Raw genomic sequence first — 10,019 nt, forward strand, 5'->3', positions numbered from 1 at the left:
CGGTCGAGGTACTAGGGTCCAAGTGTTGTTCTTCTTAATTTGATCCAATTCCTCCTCCATAGCTTTAACCCAATAATCATGACCAAATGCCTCCTTAGCAGTTCTTGGTTTAGGATGGATCAGGGATAACTTTAAGAAACCCCCCCGGGCAACTCTGTAAAATCCTAGCGAATCAAACATTATTTTCAAGGGAAAATTTTCATATCGATGGCGAAATTCTTTTTTAAATGCGGAAAAAATTATTTTGTATTGGCGATTTTTTTTCTAGGGTACGAAAATGCCATAAATTTCTAGCGAATAATACCTTGTTCTATGGGGAAAATATTTATTATGGGAGGCGAATATTTTTTGTTAAAAGGAACAAATATATAATTGTATGAGCGAAAATTTTTACTCCGAAGGAAAAATTATTTAAATGTATTGGCGATTTTTATCCACCGCTTGAAAATTATTTAAATGTATTGGCGATTTTTTTCCACCACTTGAAAATTATTTAATTTGTTTTGGCGAATATTTGGTTATTTATGGTACAATATATAATTCATTGGTGATTTCATGAATTCATTGCCATTAATAGAGTGTCAAGCACATCACATCACATAATACATTGAGTCCAGACTTTGCATGATGTATCAATAAGCGCGGCCTTTTTGACACGTGAAGGGTGACACATACCTAAAATCTATCAATGATTTTAAACCGTTCGATGATCATGGATCAATGGCTGAAGTTTTATTTCGGCCCAATTTTCTGAAGAGAACATAGCTCACCAGAAAGTGCCCGGAATGGAATTGGATTCAATAGACACGTATCAAATGTCACGAATCACGATCGATAATTTCATTCATTTAATATATATCTATTCACTTACGACAATCCACTCTGTCCCCACGACTTCCAATGTGATACTTGCCAATTTGGTACTGGTTCATAGTTGTTTCCATTTTCGCACAATAGTGCATTTATGGGAAAGATTTGCAGAGATACAAAATATTTAAAAAAATTTATAGCAGTTAATACGGTTAAAGAAGTAATTATTACAATCAAGAGCTTCAACAATTTATATACAATCTCTACTTCTTTCATCTTCAATTAGCCTTTACCATTTAGTATTTAAATCATCGGAGCTTCAGCTCACAGTATTTTAGGTTTATAGGCTCAGTTAACCAGGTTGTTTAATTTGTTAATCTGATTTCTCAACATGGACACTCTCATCCACTTGAGAAGCATTTCTGCAGAGGATCAGAGGGCCTTTCTAGGCTCCTTTAGAGACCCAACCCTCCAATCAGTCTGCAATGAGGTTGTGTCGTTCACCAATGAGGCTGTGCGGATGGTGCTAGGCAGAAAGTTTCTGCGAAACGAAAATAGGTACCATGTTAACACGGACATTACATCCCGCTTCTTAGCGTCTCTTCTCGACCTAGGAGGAGACAAGGTGGATATGTTGATGCTGTTGAGGAAGGTTTTTAAGGAAGACTTCCTTGGAGATGAAATTACTCTTGTCATCCTTACAGAAGTAGGGGTGGGGATCCCTTGGGCGAGTGAATTATCCAAGCTTCTCCTCCCTGACCAAGCAGTGCCAGTGGCTAGGCAACCATTTCTCCTAAACTTGAATACGGAGCAGCTGACACGTCATAGAAAATGGGCACGGATTGGCAGGGACTTCCTCCGGAAATGGTTCCTCCTAAACCACTTTCCAAACTACATGTGACTTGAAGAATTCTCTCAGCTTATGCTATTTGAAGAATTCTACATGGAAGGAGGGCCAGATTCTTAGGGCAAAATTGTAAACAATTCCACTACCTGTGCCCTCGCCTCGCCCGCCTATAGTTTTTTTCCCTATGTCCTCGAACCCTAACAGTCTAAGTGACAGTGGCTCACTCATTTTGGCTTTTAAGTTTTGGGGGGACTCAAGTCTCAAACGAAAAAATTGTAAATTTCAAAAGCATAAATATAAATGATAATTTTTCAAATTCCAATTTGTTTCAGTTTGCCTCTTACAGTCTTATGGATATAAAAATGCTTTCTATGATTCTATTTTATTTTTATTAATTAATTTCTTTCAAATGCTTTTTGTATATGAGCTACATTATTTCAATTATTTGTTAAACAATGGAAATAAATTTAATACTGTGATCTTTTTTATGTAATGCTATAAATAAAAAAATTTAGTTCGTTCCATTAATTATTTGTACATTGAATATGGTTGATTATAATTTTATAAATATACAGTCATTCGAAATACAAAATTTCAAAAATTTCAAGATACAAAAGTTTATCGGTAAAGGTTTTTTCATTGTATTAATTCAAAAGTTTCAAGATACAAAATTTGCAGTCATTCATGCATAAACGCAGACAAAGAGAAAACCATACTGCTCACAACTTATAACAAGCAGACAAAAAAACCAGTTCATTGCCGATAGGCTGCTCACTCAATCTCACTATCCCCCTGGGTCGCCTCTTCCCAGCCTCGTAGACAACTCCTTCTGCAACAATTAATCACCACCTTGGCATTTGTACTTTCCAAATTTGCTCGCCTTAATAGGTTGAGGACTGCACATTATTTTAAATTAATACACTAAATTTATGTTGAACATTTATATATATTTTTAAACTATTTTTTAAAATTATATATCGTAAACATATTTTCAAAGAATTTTGTTAAACTTTAAATTAATATTTTAGATTTAATATTGAATGTTTTCTTTTTTATATTAAACTTTTACCTTTCAAATTGTATATCAAAATTTATATTTTTATTTAGTTATTTGTTTTATTCTAGAATCTAAGTTTCATGTTTTATACTATTTTTGAATTTCAAATTTTTACAAATAATATTAACATTATATTTAATAGTTATCTCAAACCATTGCAATTTGCACATCTATAAAATTTAAATGTCTCTTATTATGGGATCGACGACATCTGACAACACTCAAGTTCTCAACAGGTATCATCGTTCGTTGGATGAGCAAAGATCAACAGATTAGGATGGATTTCGGCCCAAATGTGGGTATTGAACACATTTGTGAGAACTTCGCCCGGAATTGAACATTGTAAATTTAATTAAATATAATTAAGTCTATAGTCTATAGACTATATAAATCTCTTTTTCGAGCAAAATTTTAAAATGATTAAATAGACTTTAAAAACAGACCCGAAAAGTGTCACAAGTATGGTGACGTGCCAGAAAAATGGCAAAAGTCGCAAGTCGTGGGACCCACTTCATCTCGAAACAGGTACCATCGACCCGATGACCGTTGGATGAACAAAGATCAACGACTTACGGTTGAATTTTGGCTCGAATATGGGAAGTGAACACCTTTTTGAGAACTTCACCCGGAATTGGACATTTTAAATTTAATTAAATATAATTAAGTCTATAAAGCTTTTTTACAGGCAGAGGTTTAAAATGATTAAATAGACTTAAAAATCAAACCCGAAAAGTGACACGTGTCCAAGTATGGTGACGTGCCAGAAAAATGGCAGAAGTCGTGGGACCCACTACATCTGAAAATAGGTACCATCGACCGTTGGATGAATAAAGATCAACGACTCAGGGTGGATTTCAGAGCGAATGTGGGAAGTGAACAACTTTCTGAGAACTTTGCCCAAAAAAGTGACACGAGTATGGTAACGTGCCCGAAAATTGGCAGAAGTCATGGGACCCACGATAACTGACAACAGGTACCATCATCTATTGGATGAGCAAAGATCAATGGCTTAGGGTGGATTTCGGCCCGAATGTGGGAAGTGAACACATTTGGGAGAACTTCGCCCGGAATTGAAACATTTTAAATTTAATTAAATATAATTAAGTCTATAAAGCACTTTTCGGGCAGAAGTTTAAAATTATTAAAAAGACATAAAAAATAGACTCGTAAAGTCACAACAGGTACCTTGGGGTCCCTCGTCCGTTGGATGAGCAAAGATCAACGGCTTAGGGTGGATGTCGGCCCGAATGTGGGAAGTGAACACATTTGGGAGAACTTCGCCCGAAATTGAACGTATTACATTTAATGTCCTCTGAATTTATACAACATGATTCATAATGTCCTCGGAATTTATACTAAAGTAATGAATGTTTTGTCCTTCAGCATCAAATAGTTATTAATAGTAATTAATAAAATTACAACATGATTCTAGATATTTTTCCCTTTAGATTTTACTTTTCTACTTTTGAGATTTTTCAAAATAAGACCTGTAAAGTATTTTGCCCTTTAGTCTTTCATTTCATGGACAAACCTGTAAATCAAGGGAGATTCAAAAACAACTACTAGATTGAGGAATGCAAGTTGCAACAGAGACTGTCTACGCCAATCTAGTGAAATAGAAATTCCAATTTCCAGGTAAAATCTAGAACACCTACATACCGCCTTTTTTGCTTTTGGTAATCTCGTGGTCCAATTTGAGGGTTAGCATTTTTAGGTTTTTATCTAGCATTATTTTGAATTATTAACAATAATAGTGATGGGGAAAATGGGAAGCAGTAGTTCAACAAGAAGCCAAGTGAAAAACAAAATGTACCTAACTGAATTGGTTAAAACACCAGGTTTCACTGATGAATACCATGATATTTATGACCCTGCTATCCATGGTGAAAAGCATATCATAGATATTAGATATATATTGTCTAGTAAGGCGGGAGATGCATCCAACGCAAAATTTACTATTTTCAACCCAATGTTACAACAAAAAACAAATAAAATCGCATCATGGGATGTTGGATTGGGAAGCATGGTGTTACCTGAAGTATTCCCTTGTCCTAATTTTGTCATGGTCTGCACCGAAAATTATAATGAAGATAAAAAGAAATTGTCAATAAAAATACAAAAGAGGAAATTCTATCCATAAACAAGGGAGAATTTGCTCCTTTGTTGAACCTAGGATTTGAAGCCCAAAACTCAAACGTCCAAATTGACCTTGAAAAGCTGACAAGGAATTATGAGAGTCTCAATCCAAGTCACAGAGATTTATTTGTCAAAGCTCTAATAAAGAGTGGTAGTGGTACTGGTATTGTGTTGGATCAGAATCATAAGCCTCCTTATGATTCTAACATTTTTGTTCCATGGGTTGGGGATAGTATTTCCTTGCTCTCGTTTTGCCTGGGATTGGAAAATGATAGGGAAGTGGGTGCAAGCCTTCTTGAAATGATTTATAATATCCATTGTGCAGGTCAGCCAGTAAGATATAATTTTATTGAGCACATTGTAAAATCCATGCAAAAACAATTACTAATGATCAAAAAAGGTTCTTGTAAGACATTTAGGTTCTCATCCTACTTGTGCTATCTCCTTCTATCTAAGTATCGTGCAATATTCGAGACCAACAAGCTTCAAATTGTGAGCTATAAGATTGATGAGAAGACTGGGAAGAGAACAGAGTGTCCAATATATGATTGGACCCCAAAGATAAGGATGCATGATAACATAATGAACTACAACCATTTTGTAGACTTCTTTTTGGCACCAATGTATAATGAAATTACAAGCACTCCAATGCCTAGGTTGCCTGTGTCTTGTAGAGACTGCATTCAACTCAGAAGTCAAATAGAATTGGTTGATTGGTTCTTCATGGAAGAATTCACTGTGTTAAGGTTTTACAGATCGGCAGTAAAACCATACAGACTTCCAATACATGTGACAGAGAGGGTATTTGCATTAGAGTATGTACGGAAATTGGAGAGCACAGATAGGCACTTACATGGTCAGCAAAAGAAGAGCATATTTCCTTCCTTGCCTTTCTCACGTGGAGGGTTCACATTTGAGAGAAAAGCATTCAATGTGGCACATGATTTTTTGACAGTTTTTAACTTTGGTGATGAGGGTCTCTGGCAGTATGATCCAATCGGTGTAGTTCAAGCAAGGCTTAAGAAAAATGGGAACTCTTCAGCATTATGTCAACATGAAATTAAACCATTGCTAGAAAATCTTAGAAACAAGGACTCCTAGGATGAGGTTAAAAAAGAGATGGAGAAAATTGCAGCTGACAATAACATTTCAACAGAAAAAATTTCACCACAAATTATGGTATTGCACACACAGAGGACAACAAAGGAGGGCCAGGGCATCCAAAATAGGAGGTCCTACAATTTCTACCTAAAATCTGCTAATCCATCTAAGAAAACTATTCCCAAATCAAGTTTGCACGAATGTAAAGAGAATTATTGGACTCAAACCAAAATAAATGATTTTTGGACTATGAGGAGGAATCTCAGTGAACCAAAGACAAGTGCAGAATTTGAGAGCATCGACAAGGATGCAGAGTTTAGCAAATTGTGGAATATGGAGAATCCCACAACATCATATGATAGGAGTGAAGATGTTGATCAGTATAAGCCCGAGGTTGAGCCCACTCAAACAACTACTACAGTCCCTAAAATATTAGGTGCAGTCCATGAGGCAATGAAAGACAAATATAGCAAGAGGGCAAGCATTGTGGAAAAAATGGAATTTGAAGGTGGTGGTCTAGGTACCAGAGGAGAGGGCATTTGGTATCCACTTCATGTACAAATTCCATCAGGGTCAAAATCAAAAGGTCCTTATAAACCAGTCATTGGACTTGATTTTTCAGATTCATCACCGATAGGTACTACTCATTACCCTAAGAATCCACCTACATTTGTTTTAGGTTCAAATCCACAACCACCACCACATCATAGTACTCCCATTGGTGGTGAATCAAGTGCCACTGCCACTGGTGGGGAATCTGGGGATAGCATTCCTATTATTGTTCAGTCAAGTGCCACTGTGATTGGTGATGTTGGCATGGGTACTACTACTGATACTAGTTGTCTTGGTGTTGGACAAGGGCAACAACAAAATATCTCTGGCAAGAGGCCACTAGAGCTAGATACTCAATCTCATGCTATTGAGAATCCTATATCAAGTGCCACTGACACTACAAATTAATCATTTGCAGCTTCAAATCACGCACCTCAAAAGACTATGAAAACTACACATGAAAGTGTCAGTGGGAGTGGGACAGAATCAGGAACTGTTGTTGGTAATCCTGGTCAAGCATTAGTTAAAACCACAGGAATAAGTGGAACTAGAGCCTATGGTATTCCTATGTCACCTTTCAAACATTCAATTTCTTCACAAAGCCCAGATTTTCAATTTCGTGATTACTATGAAAATTTTGAACACACAACAAAAGCAAATAAAGAAAAAAAGAAATCATTTCATAGGGTTTCTATGTTTGAAGTTGTAAACGAACAGCCTGCAAGGAACAGGGTATTTCCAACATATGATCCACAGAACGATATGATGGAGTTCATGGTTGTTATGCCCCTGGCCCCATCTAAAGATAAAAATCCACCACAAAGTCAGATAGATCCCTCTCAATTTCAAGTTAGCACCCTCCAAATGGATTTTCCTAAGTACATAATGTGGACAAAATTAGTGTGTCAAAAAGGACTAACGAAGTGGTCTACACTTCACTGCTAAAGGTGGAGAGAGAAAAAAATAAACTGGAGAAACAAATAGAAAAGTTACAGGCAGACCTGGAAAACGAAAAATCAAGGAGGAAAGCAGTAGATAGTGTAAAGCGAAAAAATTGAACCCTAGTTGTTCTCCCCTCCCCAACTCCAAGGAGAGAGAAGGGAGGTCACTAGGGTTGATGGTTTTCACTTAGGAGAGACTTTACATTCAAAAGAGGGGTTGAAACCCACAAGATCCAATCCCATGCAATGCAGGATTGGATTCTAAATGAGTTTCAAGGGTTAAGACATCAGGGATACCCTCTTTTGTAAAGAATATAGATAGAATGATTGCATGTAAAGTAAGAAAGATTCACTTATAAACAGAGATAGGGATACGGGATGAAGCTACGGACCTGGAATTAGCAGTAAAATGTCGAGACGGTGCTATTCTGCAAATTTGAGCGAAAGTTGACGGGATGATGGCGTCCGGCGTGCACACGGTCCTCCGAAAAATCCACAAAACGAAGGGGGATCTGTTCGTCTTTGCACAAGGATTCCAGATCTTCAATTACAGCTGCGTACCTGCAACCTACACACAGAAAAGAAAGGACGATTGGGGGGTTAGGGATTAGGGGTTTGCCTTTAGGTCAAACCCCGGTTTTGGAATTAACCAAGAAATGAGAATGTTGTAAATGTAAATGTTTGTAATGTAAACAAGTACTGATACCTTGTTGTAAGAATGTTTGTATTCTTACATGCGAAGGTGTAATGTATGTTGTATGTAATGTGTTGTAAGTGATCTCCTCTTCAATGGTTGAATCCTTGTCTTGAATGCAACACTTAGCCTTGAATGGAGACTTGGAATGCTCAATTGCTTGAAGGAATGCTTGAATGCTTGAATGTTTTGAATGTTTGAATATCGCTTCCGCCTTTGCTCTTGCTTATTTCCTTCCTCTTTTTCTCCTTTTCTAGGAGAGGACAAGTAGTTTATATACTTGTCCATTAGGGTTGAGAGACTGATTTTCCCGACCTTAAGTCAACCTAGAAACATTATTTTCCAATTTGCAAACTTCAAGACCCGATGCCCAAAAGAGACCGGGCCCAAAATAGGGCCAGGGACGAGGCCGCTGGGCACCATGGTCCTGGGGGACTAGGGCACTGGGCACCCTAGTCCTAAAGGACCAAGGCACTGGGCGCCATGGTCCCACCTCCCGGGGCAGCAGGGTGCAAGGAGGGATCATGCCAAGGTGCAGAAAAATGCAGTTTTTGGTGTCACAAGCAGGTTTCGGGATCTCCATTCAGGTTTAATGTTGCATCACCATCGTGAAGACCCAAATGCAGTCGAAATTGCAAGTGTCACAATTTTAGGACGCTACATTTAGCCCCCACTTTAGCGGGAGTATAAGCGTACGCCAATACTTCCGGTAAAGTACAAGGAAACAACATTGAAAAACTTTCACCATGTCAAGGAGGCAAGATACACCAAGCCCCCAGTGGACTAAGGATCTTACGACTTCAATTGACAAAGTAAAAGGGAAGATCACGAGGGATAACCATGACTGTCAGTAGTAAGGTTCCCTCACTATGAGTCATGCAAGAAAGATATCAAAAATTTTCAAGGCAAAGCTAAATTTGTCAAAAAAATTTCAAGTATCTTGAAGAGATATGAATGGGATGTATGCCCCCCTACATTAAAGCGATCGCACATGCCTCACCGGGGGTGATTGCTTTAAGGTAGTGATACATATAAGAAATGAGAAAGGAGCACGTTATCACAAGGATTTAGCCCCCAAGTGTGAGATAAGCCCAAGGATAATAGACACAAAACACAAAGCACGAGGTGACTTCGCTTTCCTCGGGGTCAGTATGCTGTATGATAATTCATGTATATCATATGTATGTATGCATAAATGTTCTTCATTCCCCAATCAAGGAAGGTCGCCTAGAAGAAGGGAACACGTGTCTTTTGAGTCAACATGAGAGAGACCAAAAGAGATCTCAATGCTTTGCATCGTCCTCAAGTAGACAACACTAAGGACAACAAATGGAAGAATGAGAATAACACATAAAAGAAGTAACAAAAGATATCAAGAGAGGAGGAGAGAGTCTGCTATGCTAATGTCACTAGTCTAGCACGTCATCTACCCCCCGATCTTGCTGATCAATATTTCGGGAAGGTAGGAAACACGCTAGAGGAGGAACATCCAACACAGCAGATGGAGCTATCACAAGATCCAAACAAGGGCTATGTTCATGTTCCAAGCCACGTTGTTCTTGTCTAGGAGCTAGGATAAGTGCTTTAGAAAATTCTTTAGATAAATGGTTATCAACATCAACATATTCATATTCACTATCAGAATGAACAGGAGTAACATTTTCATCATGCATAACATTTTCATCATGAATAATATTTTCATCTATATCATCATCAAGATTTATAAAAATAGGATCTTTAACTCGCATCGGATCAAGACCATCATGCATCTTATGTTTAGGAGATTTTGGCTCAATTTTCGACTGAGGAGAAAATGGAATAATACTAGCTGAAGGTGTTTTTGGGGATTGCAAAGTTTGAGAAGCAGCTGCCTGAGCTCTA

This window comes from Cryptomeria japonica, chromosome 3 (assembly GCF_030272615.1).
Source record: "Cryptomeria japonica chromosome 3, Sugi_1.0, whole genome shotgun sequence".
NCBI lineage: Eukaryota > Viridiplantae > Streptophyta > Pinopsida > Cupressales > Cupressaceae > Cryptomeria > Cryptomeria japonica.